This window comes from Chenopodium album, chromosome 6 (genome assembly GCF_948465745.1).
Source record: "Chenopodium album chromosome 6, dcCheAlbu1.1, whole genome shotgun sequence".
In the NCBI taxonomy this organism is placed as follows: domain Eukaryota; kingdom Viridiplantae; phylum Streptophyta; class Magnoliopsida; order Caryophyllales; family Amaranthaceae; genus Chenopodium; species Chenopodium album.
In genome coordinates, this window is record NC_137839.1 from 22,470,617 (window position 1) to 22,483,144 (window position 12,528).

The 12,528-nt window shown below is 32.7% G+C and overlaps 1 long non-coding RNA gene across 3 annotated transcripts in view; it reads left to right on the plus strand.

Moving 5' to 3' along the window:
• The window catches only part of LOC145634741 (uncharacterized), a 28,307-nt gene extending 22,647 nt beyond the window's left edge, over positions 1 to 5,660 (plus strand). For all 3 annotated transcript variants that reach the window (XR_014113521.1, XR_014113522.1, XR_014113520.1), the window contains 2 exons: positions 4,335 to 4,397; positions 5,461 to 5,660. This is a non-coding gene — a long non-coding RNA (uncharacterized LOC145634741). The remainder of the gene's footprint in view (positions 1 to 4,334; positions 4,398 to 5,460) is intronic.
• Positions 5,661 to 12,528: the final 6,868 nt, after the last annotated feature.

Sequence of the window (12,528 nt, forward strand, 5' to 3'; positions counted from 1 at the left end):
TAATGACAATCAGGGGTTGGGGTACATGGGGTATTAGCCGTGTACTTTTCTCGAGGCCGTCTGATCTACGAGTCTCTTATTTCAAATATTTTTCAAAACTAGGAGTTAGGTGAGATCTCATACTAACTACGGTCACGGAGTCGCGCCCGTGGTCGTTGGATGTTTATTGATGTTTTCGAAAGGAGGCATGGGGTTTTTCTTTTATTGATGTTCCAAATGGAGCATGGGTTGGACAACCTTGTCTATTGCGTAATCCAATGAATAAAAACAATGATTTACCTATTATTAATTAATGGAGTCTTAGTAATATAAATAGTTGAGTCGTGTGTTGAGTCTATAATTTAATGATGCATGATGATTGATTATTAGTAGCATGTTATGGATTTCTTAATTTATTTCGCAACTTGTATGTACTCAGCTTTGCTGATTGCGTGCTTTGTGTGTCTTTCTTTGGTCATGGCTTTCGCCTTTCAATGACCTTGTAACGATCCAATTTTTACACTTGTAATATTGGGGAGCTGAATTACTACAGGTTCTTACACATGCAGCATTCATTAGGGTTGTGGGATCTTGAGTAGAGAGTTGGTTGTTTGCATTTTATTTCTTTTGCAAGTTTGAATTTATTTTAATTCGATTTTATTCGACACTATTTCTTTTGGGTTTGAATTTATTTGAACACTGAATTTAATCACTTACTACTTTTATTGGGTTTTGAATAAGGGCCTTAATGGTTCCAAGTTGTATGACTTAATTTGGTTTCATTCGTTGGTTTTGAAACTTATTTATAACTGATTTAGTTTTTCCGCTGTTATTTTCTGATAAAGCCTTAACGTTTGAACACGTGGCGGTAGCACACCAGTAATAATTCTCTTGAATATTGTTCAGGGTCCTCACAGGTTTAAAGAGAGAATTATTGGGGTGTTACAAAGTGGTATCTAGGAGCTTAGGTTCAATTTAATTACAACTAAAGTTACTTTAAAAGTTTTTGGGCGCCTAACGTTTTAAATCTTATGATTCTGGGTTTTATGACGTGATTTAAGGTTAAAATTTAATTTCAAAAAAAAGAAATTTATTTTTTAATTAAAATAATTCGGTAGTTTAAATAAAATATATGTATTTTTATAAATTACATTGTTATTGTTTATTTTTGAAATTAGTTGAATCTGCGTACTTATTTTATTCTTTGAATCTTAGTATTATTTATTTTATTTTATGTGTGAGATTTGGGTAGTCTTAAGAAGGGCATATAGGACAGATGATTTCTTTCTATGTGCATTATAATTTAATTCTTGGTGCCATTTATTTTGAATGTAGTTATTATGCAAGTTATATTTAATTGTATATGTTTTATATAATCATGCAAATTTGGGTGTTGTGTTCACCTAGAATCATGTGTAAGGATTAAAGAATACAATATAGATTAATTTGTGATGATTTGTGCAATGTAATGTGTATGTATGGATGATCATTATATGAAGCATGTAATTATGTGACTATTTGGTTATGCTTATTTAATGATGTTTTTATTATTTATTAGGTGCTTTAGGTTATTGGTAAGATCTATATTTTTATTATTTGATATCTCCTTCAATTTTTGCAACCAATGAGTGTTTATTTGAGAAACCTTATGATCAGATTAGGAATGTACTTGGAGAATTGATGAAATATATATATATTTGGTGATGATAAACTACGCGAGAGGAGTGTATGAATTTTGTTTTGGTCAAGCCGCATACTTTAAGGAGAGTGGAGACCCTGCTTTTCTGTAGAACTAGGTAGTGAAAGATGAGTTTTTGTTGTTTTGAATTGCCATGAGAATTTGAGGAGCATAACTTTGGTGGAAAGAGAATAGGGATACGATTCATGAGACAATTGACTTTCGTTGGGAGAATTTGAAAACCAAGTTGGAGAGAAGAAAATTTTGAGGAGCCCATGGATTCATAAACATGGAAATATAAATCAGGCCTTTTGGGTTAATTAATGTATTAACAATAATTATGGATTTAATGAATCGAGTATTTCCATGAGTACAGTAATTTAATAAATATATGGCTTTATTAATGATATCTTGCTATACTTGAAGAGTGAGGAGAATTATAATAAACATTTGAGGATTATGTGACATTTTAGGGACGACTTGTAATATGCTCAGTTTTCGAAGTGTGATTTTTTATTAATGAGAGTAAGTTTCATTTCGGGACAAAAAAATTCAAGTGGTGAGTAAGTGGTCTACACCTAACAATGTGACCGATATAAGGAGTTTATTGGGATTAGATGTTTAAAGAGGGTTGTGAAGGACTTTTGAGGATTGTTGTATATACCTTGATGAAAGAGAGTTAGTTTGAATGGGATGAGAAGTGTAAACAAGCCTTTTAACTCTTAAAGAACATTTAATCGTTGCACTTGTTTTAGTCTTGCCTAATGGGAGTGTTGGACTTGAAGTTTTTACTTAATGGATGTGTGTTGCAACAAAATGGAAAAATGATAATGCTTCTTGCCAAGAAAAATCTTATGAGACCAATTACCCTACCATGATCTTGAGATTGCGTATATATTGTTTACATTGGAGATTCATTCGAAATACAGTGTCACCTGTAAGATTTTTATAGATCTTAATAGCCTTTGGTTGTTAGCTAAGGAGAGCTAAAGGGATTATTGAGTGCCTATGAATTGAACTATTCAAATTTGAGGAAATTATAGAATAACAAGTTATGGATAAATTATTGCAGAAAGAAGAAATGAAAAAGAAATGCCTAATGATGTTATTGAAGTGAGTTACGGGGGCGTAACTCTTTTCTTTAAGAGGAGTAGAATGCGATGTAATTTCGCGCTTTTTACCTCAATTATGCTATTTATTGCTTGAGTTTGCATTATTTTGCTTATTAATATGCACTATTGTTGTATTTACATGCAATTAAAGTATGTAAACTTTGGCCAAGTACGAGTCTATTAAGCATAAAGTTCAGTTTGTTGAGTGTGCATGTTGAGAATCAATCAATTTACAGCAATATAAAACACAAAAGTTTGAATGGTTTTGGAAAATTTATGGCTTTTGGGTTAAGTTTCGTGGGCGAAACTTCTTTTAATAGGGGTAGATTGTAATCCCCCGTATTTTTAAATATTTTATAAATGAAAATTTATTTTATTTATAATATTTATTTGTTATTTTTCATAATTAAAATTCAAAAGTTTCAAATTATTAATCTGGGTCGAAAATTATTTGAACAAATTATTTTATGCACCTTTATTCTACAATTTATGTCCAATCACACAAGCCTAACCCATTTGTTTACTTAATCGAACCATTATTTTGTTTAATGTTAATTTAATTGTTTCATTATTTTGCTTAATGTTAATTTAATCCTCCTTTGTTAGTTTCATCCTCCTGTGTTTCATTATTTTTCTTAATGTTAATTTAATTGTTTTGGGTTTTGATTTTAGTATAAAGATTATATTTTTAGTATCAAATTATATTATAATGGTATAAAGATTATAAATTTCAGATTATATTTATGTTATAAATTTCATTTTTTTTTATTATAAACCTAGGGTTTCAATTTATTGAAAATCATGATTTTAGGGTTTTTATGAACAATTGATTTAGGGCTTTTATAGTAATGATGTTTTGAAATTTTGGTGATTATAACTACTGATTAGTTTAACTTAATTCCAGATTATTTTGAACATGTAGATTCGTGTTTTAATTTTTAGATTTTCGTTCGTTAATATTAATCCCGTTTTAATCCCGATCAGATTATGAACTCATCCGATTTTGATGAAAAAGTAGTGTTTTCCATGTGAAAACAACGTTTTAAGAAAGACTCACTACCTTTAATAGTGAGCACCACCATCTCGTGGCCAAATTCAGCTTCTAAATATGATTTTCGGGCAGTTTTTGATTTTAACGAAGTTTTTTTTTATACTTAAAATATTATCCTTGAGTTTGATTAATAAAATTAATTATGTTTAAAGTTAATTAAGCATAAATATATGTTTTTATTGAAGTTTTAAGTGTTGGAAATAGTTTCTAAGTACTACTTTTGATGTTTTAAAAAGAGGGTTTAATCACCCATTAAAAAGGGAGATTTTTAGGGGTTTTTATATAATTTTCAGATTTTTATTAGACTTTGAACTTGCTGTAATTTCATGTATAAGAGTGAATTTTAAGGTTTTTATGAAGAAAATTTAAAGAACTATATATAAGCCTTTAATTTTAACTAAAGGGAAGGTTTTAAAGTGTTGTTTGATTTGGATTTTGAAGGTTTTAAAGTAAGTTAGTATTGCTGTAAATTTGATTGATTGGGTATTGATTAAGATGTTATTATTTGGCTTAGGAGAGGAGTTTATTGAAGGTGATTTCTAGTTTGTGAAGTGGCATACCAATTCGTTTGCTCAAGGTACGTACAGGTTACGAAACCTTTCTTTTAGATGCATGTTTAAGGACGACGGATTGAGAACTTAGTATCATGTATAGGGATGACTGAGTTAAATTGTTTGGTTATACATTGTGAATTTCATATGACGTGCACTATTTTGTATTGCAAGTATTATTTGTGCTCTAATTATGCAAGGTGCGCTTAGAGGCAAAGGTATATGATTGGTGTAATGATTAATTTATTACTCATTCATGATTATGCAAGCATGATGAGTAAAGGAAGAATTTAAGTCTTCTAAGACGAGGTTAAGGTTTTGGGGTGCCTTATGCACTCAAGGTGTTTATACACCGAGGTAGTAAAGGAATAAATAATAAATGTTGCTTGCCACTAATAAATTAAGAATTGAAATTGAAAAGTTGTTTTACTTGATTGAATTGATATTGGATTGATTGTATTGTTATGCATATGAGTCATCACCAAGTCTAAACCTGTAAATCACGTAAAGTGCAAGATGGATGAGCAATAAAACTCTGGATTGGTGCACTTCTGGAGTAATGACAATCAGGGGTTGGGGTACATGGGGTATTAGCCGTGTACTTTTCTCGAGGCCGTCTGATCTACGAGTCTCTTATTTCAAATATTTTTCAAAACTAGGAGTTAGGTGAGATCTCATACTAACTACGGTCACGGAGTCGCGCCCGTGGTCGTTGGATGTTTATTGAAGTTTCTGAAAGGAGGCATGGGGTTTTTCTTTTATTGATTTTCCAAATGGAGCATGGGTTGGACAACCTTGTCTATTGCGTAATCCAATGAATAAAAATAATAATTTACCTATTATTAATTAATGGAGTCTTAGTAATATAAATAGTTGAGTCGTGTGTTGAGTCTATAATTTAAGGACGCATGATGATTGATTATTAGTAGCATGTTATAGATTTCTTAATTTATTTCGCAGCTTGTATGTACTCAACTTTGCTGATTACGTGCTTTGTGTGTCTTTCTTTGGTCATGGCCTTCGCCTTTCAATGACCCTGTGACGATCCAATTTTTACACTTGTAATATTGGGGAGCTGAATTACCACAGGTTTTTACACATGCAGCATTCATTAGAGTTGTGGGATCTTGAGTAGAGAGTTGGTTGTTTGCATTTTATTTCTTTTGCAAGTTTGAATTTATTTTAATTCGATTTTATTCGACACTATTTCTTTTGGGTTTGAATTTATTTGAACACTGAATTTAATCACTTACTACTTTTATTGGGTTTTGAATAAGGGCCTTAATGGTTCCAAGTTGTATGACTTAATTTGGTTTCATTCGTTGGTTTTGAAACTTATTTATAACTGATTTAGCTTTTCCACTGCTATTTTCTGATAAAGCCTTAACGTTTGAACACGTGGCGATAGCACGCCAGTAATTCTCTTGAATATTGTTCAGGGTCCTCACATGTTTAAAGAGAGAATTATTGGGGTGTTACAATCGGCGTATGCTGAGTGATTTAGGATCGCAGAACGTCTTGAATCATTCTCCGTCCCTATCGACTACTTTGACTATCGTTTTCAAAACTGACGTTTTTTACAAACTCGGTAAAAGTGGGGGCTTCTGTAGACACTTAAAAATGTCTCCCCAAAACCAAACCTGATGATCAACAACATTTCACCGCCATTATTGGTCGGGTTGAGTATTTAATCTTCAGAGTACTTAAATCCATGTTCTATCCAATACGTTTCATAAACCAATCCAATTCCTAGCTCATTTTCCCAAACCATAAATTACTTTTTACTTTTCGTGTCAACATCACAAAACCGAGAGAAACTGATTTTTTGGCCTAAAAATTATGATCCAATTATTATTTTGTTGTATAGGCCTTAAAATAAGCTTTCCAGCAATATATCATAAGCCCAATTCCGATTTAAAACGAAGAAGATGTGAGCAAAATCCTAAACTCGGCCAAAAATCAAAACCCTTGTACTAAAACGGTCATATATTAAAATATACAAATGATTTTGACCTGATTCTAATTGGATTAGAAAGAAGACTTGATAATATTTCCAATGATATATTATATGCCCTATTACAAGTTACGGATCAAAAGTTATGAAGATTTTAAAAACGTGTAAAAAATTGGAATTACCGCGCACAGTGTAAAAGCTCTGTGTCACGGCGCCTGATGATGTGGCACGGTGCCTGGTGCCGTGACACGGTAATTTACAACATGTCACGGTGCTATTTTCAATGTTTTCTTTTGCGTGAAACTCAATTGTGGCACGGTACCTTTTTGCCATGACACGGTACTTCTCACCATAGTGTCACAGTTCTTTTTCCGTGTCATTTCCATGTTTTCTCACGCGTTTTTTTTTTTACCGTGACACGGTGTACTGTACCGTGCCACGGTGGACACTGCCATGTCACGGTACGTGTGTCGTGTCATAGAATTTTCTCGTGTCTTTTCCGCATAAACCCTTCACGTGTTTTTACTCCCGTAGGTCAAATATTTCCCACGTCACTCCAGAGTATGCCGCGTCACACATGAGTTTCCCGTGCCACAGAAATTTTTGCCGTGTCGCGACAGTTTTTCCGTGTCGCGGCAACCTTTTTTTAGGGTTTTTATCTGTTCAGGGTTCCGTGTGTTCCCTCTGCTCATTTTCCCTATAAATACCCCCCTCCTTTCTACAATTCGGGGCACCAAATCATTCTCTCTTCCTCTCGTTTACACCAAAAATCATTCTCTTCTCTCTCTCTCTCTCTCTCATATTCTAAGCCTTAAACCTATATTCCTAATTACACCATTCTTCCCTTCAGCACTCCAAGGAGTCCATACTTAGAGCAAGTTTAGCCCCAAGTCTTAAGACTTGGATGTGACATCATTTTTTGTGGTCCCCATTGAAAATGATGTCATCAAATTCATGTTAAGACTCACTAAGACTTACTCAAATTTATCACTTTAGCCCTAAGACTTAAATATTTGACATATTATATGTAGAAAAGTGTACAAAAAAAAGGGGGATAATAAAAATAAAAGTGAAGTGGGTCCCAATCTCAAGTCTTAAGTCGAGTCTTGAAATTTCAAGACTCAACTTGAGACTTGCTTGAGATTTTTGAAGAAAAATGGGAAAAGTCTTAAGTATAAATCTTTAGACTCAAAATGATGATGTCACCCCAATTAAGTTTTAAGACTTGGGGCTAAACTTGCTCTTAACCCGAGGTTCCGTCCGTAAACTAAGGCGTGAAAGGTATAATTAACTGAGGTTTGGACCAAATCAACTTTAATTTTTATTTAATTTAATTTTCAATTTGATTTATATTTTTTATTAAAGTTACTAACAATTTATTCATGATGTAGCAATTTTAAGGAACGCGCGGAATGTGAGTAATTTATTAACTTAATTACTTATTTTATTTTTATATTGCTAGTATCATGATTAGGTTAATTTATTATTCGATTTGACTAACGCTGTTACTGTTGAATTGCTTCCAATATTGATGTTTATTCTATTATATTTTTTATAGTCACCATATTGCATGTTTAAAGGGAATATGTAATTGAAAATCACGCCTAATAAGATAATTTGGACGGCCGGTTTAGGATCCTTTTAATCTTGTTATTAATTCAAGTGATCACAATATTTAAGAATTATGTGTTGCATTAATATACAACCAATTTATCATAATTATAGTTTGGAGCAAATTAAATCTTTGTTTGCATGCCTTTAAGATTGCAGGAATCACTTTTCACTATAAGAATCGAGTAGAGGCCAATACGGGCGAATGCGACTCCATGACTCACTTCGTACCATCATCCCTGATCCTCCTTTCGTGGTTCTGAACCATATGGAGTTAGTAATCTCATGGATTATGAATGGAGTGTAACCTTCATGGGTCATTTTATTGTTCCCTTTCATTGTCCCTTTATTGTGGTTGCCTTTTATGATCCGTGAACGGTTTACAAGTTCCTCAAAAAATTGTTGGCGGCTCCCTACTTAACTTGTCCCTAATCGTATTATGTCAATTCCCACTTCCTATGACGGCCAAGCATATTCACCCATGCTTTAACGTAGGCGCACATCGAACGACGCCTACACTTCATAATCTCATTTTCAACTCTCAGTAATTCCTTTATTTCTTCCAAAAGCCTTAGTATGGTGTCCCTTTGCAACCGAGTCATTTCTTCATGATGCTAGTAAAAATGATTGCAGCCCCTTGTGTTTGTTTCTGCATCAAAATCTTGCAGGCAACAAATCGTCTCCCCGGATTCTCCATTGTCCAAGAGGTCATGATTGAAGTAGGTAACCCACACCTACAATCTACGAATCCTTCTATTTTCTTGAGCAATTTGCAAACTCATCTGCAACCAATAACAAATGCTAAATTGGGTTTGAATTGAAGGATTTATGTTGCTTAATTGTTCAATTATAAAAATAAAAAAAAATAAAAAAAATCCCAAACTTTACAATGAACACTAAAAATCAAACAACTTTACAGCTACATTGAAGCAAATTAATCAATTACCTCTTAAGATGTCTTCCTCTTGAAATTACTAAAATTAATCTAACAACTGTATGTGCAATGTGACAGGAAGATTGAAGATTGGGAGATTTGCACTGAATAGGATGAGAGGATTTGAGTTGGATATGGTGAAGGAGCCGTTATAGTGGTTGTATTGGGGATACATGTTATTTAGATGAAATACTACAAGAGGGGGGTGAATTGTAGTATGGAGGTTGCTAGTCACTTTTTGCGGAAATAAAAGAAACTAAACTAAAATAGAGAAATAGTATAAGAGGGATTTTACGAGGAAAACTTCCTAGGACAAATAGGAAGTGAAAAACCTCGACCCCAAGGGATTTTGACTCGAAACATTCCACTAAAATAGGCCGACGGCTCTATTACAACCTATAAGGAACTTGAGCCTCTATCGAGTTCCTCAACGAACCCGAGTTCCCCAATCAACTAATCCCTCAATCAGTTGATTACTTTAACTCTCTCTCTAACGACTTAAGACTTCACTCAAAGCCTTACTCTTTCTCTGATCTTTCTCTCAAGCTTCACTCAAAGCTTTCTCTTTCTCTCAATACAAAGAACTCACTCAAGTTCTCACCCCAATATAAGAGTTCACTCAAACCCTCATAAATTTCCAATTACAAGAGTTCACTAAAACCCTTTAACAACTTTCAAATACATATGAAAGATGTACTATATAAAACTAATAATTTGGACACTTTGAGACTTGTAAGGAACTTGGAACCTGAAGGAACTGACTAAAAAACGTGGAGAAAAAAATATAATTCTTTTCTACTGCTCTTCTTGTTTAAACATACGCTATTTTGGAATGACTCACTTAAGTCAGACAAATTGAAAAAAAAACTTAACTCTCCTTTTATAGCATGCATAAGACTTAACCACTACGCCCACTTAATTCTCCACTAACAATAAGTTCCCTTATTTTTAGGCAACTGCCAATTACTTGGGCAGTAGAGAAACGTGTTAACGTGGTAGTCAAAGTCTTGTGCACTACGTTAAACGTGGAGTAAAATATGGAAAATTGATTTCTTGGAGAGAAGATAAAGTAAGCAGTTAAAATCTTATTTGATGAAAATGATATTTTGTAAAATAATATTTGAGATATTTATTTTCCAAAAACAAAATAAAATCTTTTTTTAAAATAATATCAAAGATTTATTTTCCAAAACAGTAAAAATCTTTTTCGAAAACTAATTTTATCCATTTAAAAACTTTATCTTTTAAAGATAAATAACTAAATATAAACTCATTCATTAAAAAGAACGTTACTTATCTTTCTTTAACTGACCCATAAGGAACTGACTGGTCACCTAGTTCCTTCCAAGTTGTTAGACTCAGTTCCTTCTAGACTAAATTTCCAATTTAGTTCCTTAGGCTTGTTCAAACAATTTCTCTTTTCCAACATACTTACATGATTATTAGAAAAACCTACTCCTATTTTTCTGTCGTCTTCATGTTTCTCTGATGAAGCTTCTACTCCAAAGCTTCTTGATCCTTCAAAGGAACTTCTCTTTGTTTGTTCCATTAAGGAACTGTTGCTTGTTCCCTTTGTCGAAGAACCAACTTATAGTGCTTCTTAGGAGATGCATATAAAGCCTAAAAGAACGTTTGAACATTTAGAATTCTTCTCTTTGTGTTCCCTTGAGGAAATCTTCTTTTTGTGTTCCCCTGAGGAACTCTACTTCTCTTTATGTTCCTCTGAGGAACTCTTCTCTTTGTGTTCCCTTGAGGAACTCTTCTTTTCTTTACGTTCCCTTGAGGAACTCTTCTCTTTGTGTTCCCTTAAGGAACTCAAGCATGATTCATACTTTGTAATCTTCAATAATGATATCTAATCTGTACTCAATCATCTTCATGCTTCATGACTTGGTTCATGCACATCTTAAGACACATATTAGTTAGATAATCATCATTTGTTCACAATCATCAAAACCTTACAACAATTTCCCCATTTTTGATGATGACAAACAAATGATGCTTATCACAAGATAAATAATAGAAGATGCACATATATTATTCCCTCTTAATTATGCAAATTAGGAGCATTTGACCAGTTCATGCATGTATGATAAGGAACTACTCATAAATGGACAATAACATGTTTGACGTACATTATATGGACGTACACCAACATAAATTAGCTTAATTACATTATTCAATAAGCATCACTCATGAATAAATAAGAATTTCAATAAGCACATCTCATAATAAGCATCGCACACACATATTCTTCCCCCTTTTGTCATTATCGAAAAGGTATTGTTGTACACATTTATTAATTCAATTTAATCATTTATGCATACATACATAAGGGCAAATGTCACACATACCACCATAAAAATGGTTAAACACTTGGTATTCCTAAAGTTTAAGAGACTCAATTTTCAAACTAGGATGCTACTACACAAATTTCCAATTCACAATCCAAAGACCAACTTCAAAACCAATGAAGGAACTTGACAGATAAGATACAAAATCAAGAAAATATCGGTTTTGAAAGTTTGTTAGAAATAAAAAGGATAATGAATATTTAGCTCAAAAAATATGAAAAAAAAATATAATGGAAATATTTCGAGTAGAAGGAAACAGATGTTGTGCTCTTAGTTTAGAATGTTTGAATTTGGTTCTTAACAATCATAAGAGCTTAATTACCTTCATCTCACACTCTTGGATGTTAAACGAAACTCAACACACATTACCTTGGTATATATGAATTTACCAAGTTCCCTTCACTTCAACCACCAAACTTTCTTAAGGAACATGCTTATTAGAATTAAGATTCATAATCAAGTTCTTCCAATATCTCCTTCTGTTCCTTAGCTTTCTCAAGCTTCATGAGTAATATTCATCATCATCTGTAACTTCTATCACCTTTATTTTTGTTGAAGGGTGACTTTCAATTTTTCTTTCATTCACGTATAGTAATGAAGATGGAACTTACTCATATGCTCTTGATTTCCAACACCAAATATATGAACCACTTTAATTGGTTCCTCCCTGATTTCACCTTAGTTCCTTTTCATTTTTTTAATATTTTTGTAGTAATTCCACAAGATGATTTTTCCTCCAAAACATTAAATGATAAATCACAAGTACTTCACTCCTTCCACACATTCCCCCTCAACATGTATTCATCCAACTCTTCATGTATCATTGAACCATAAAAATGATGAATTTTAACTTAGAGCACATGGGTTGTGTGAAAATAAAGTGGGAAGATATAAATGAGTTAAGGAAAACATAATGAGAATAAGGATCTTCGAAATTATGTATATGTAAAATATGAAAATGAGAAACACAAACCATAACACAACACGGGCACACAACATAATGTTGTAGAATAATGTTGTTTTCGAACATGAATGGTGTGGATAATTTGAAAGTTGGAAAAAAGGTAGGTTTGTTCCCTCTAGAATATATAACCATATGAGATAAAATAGTTTGGGAATGTACCTGTCCTATTCCATCAAAGTTTCTTCCATTGTTCCTTTGGCAACTTAGGATTTTTGTTTTTGACAGCATCTATAATTCTCAACGAGACCTTTGCCACTTTTAGGCAAGTGATATGTCTTTTACAACACAATAATTAAGTGTGACACAATACACTTAAATGTATATACGTATTTTACTTCAT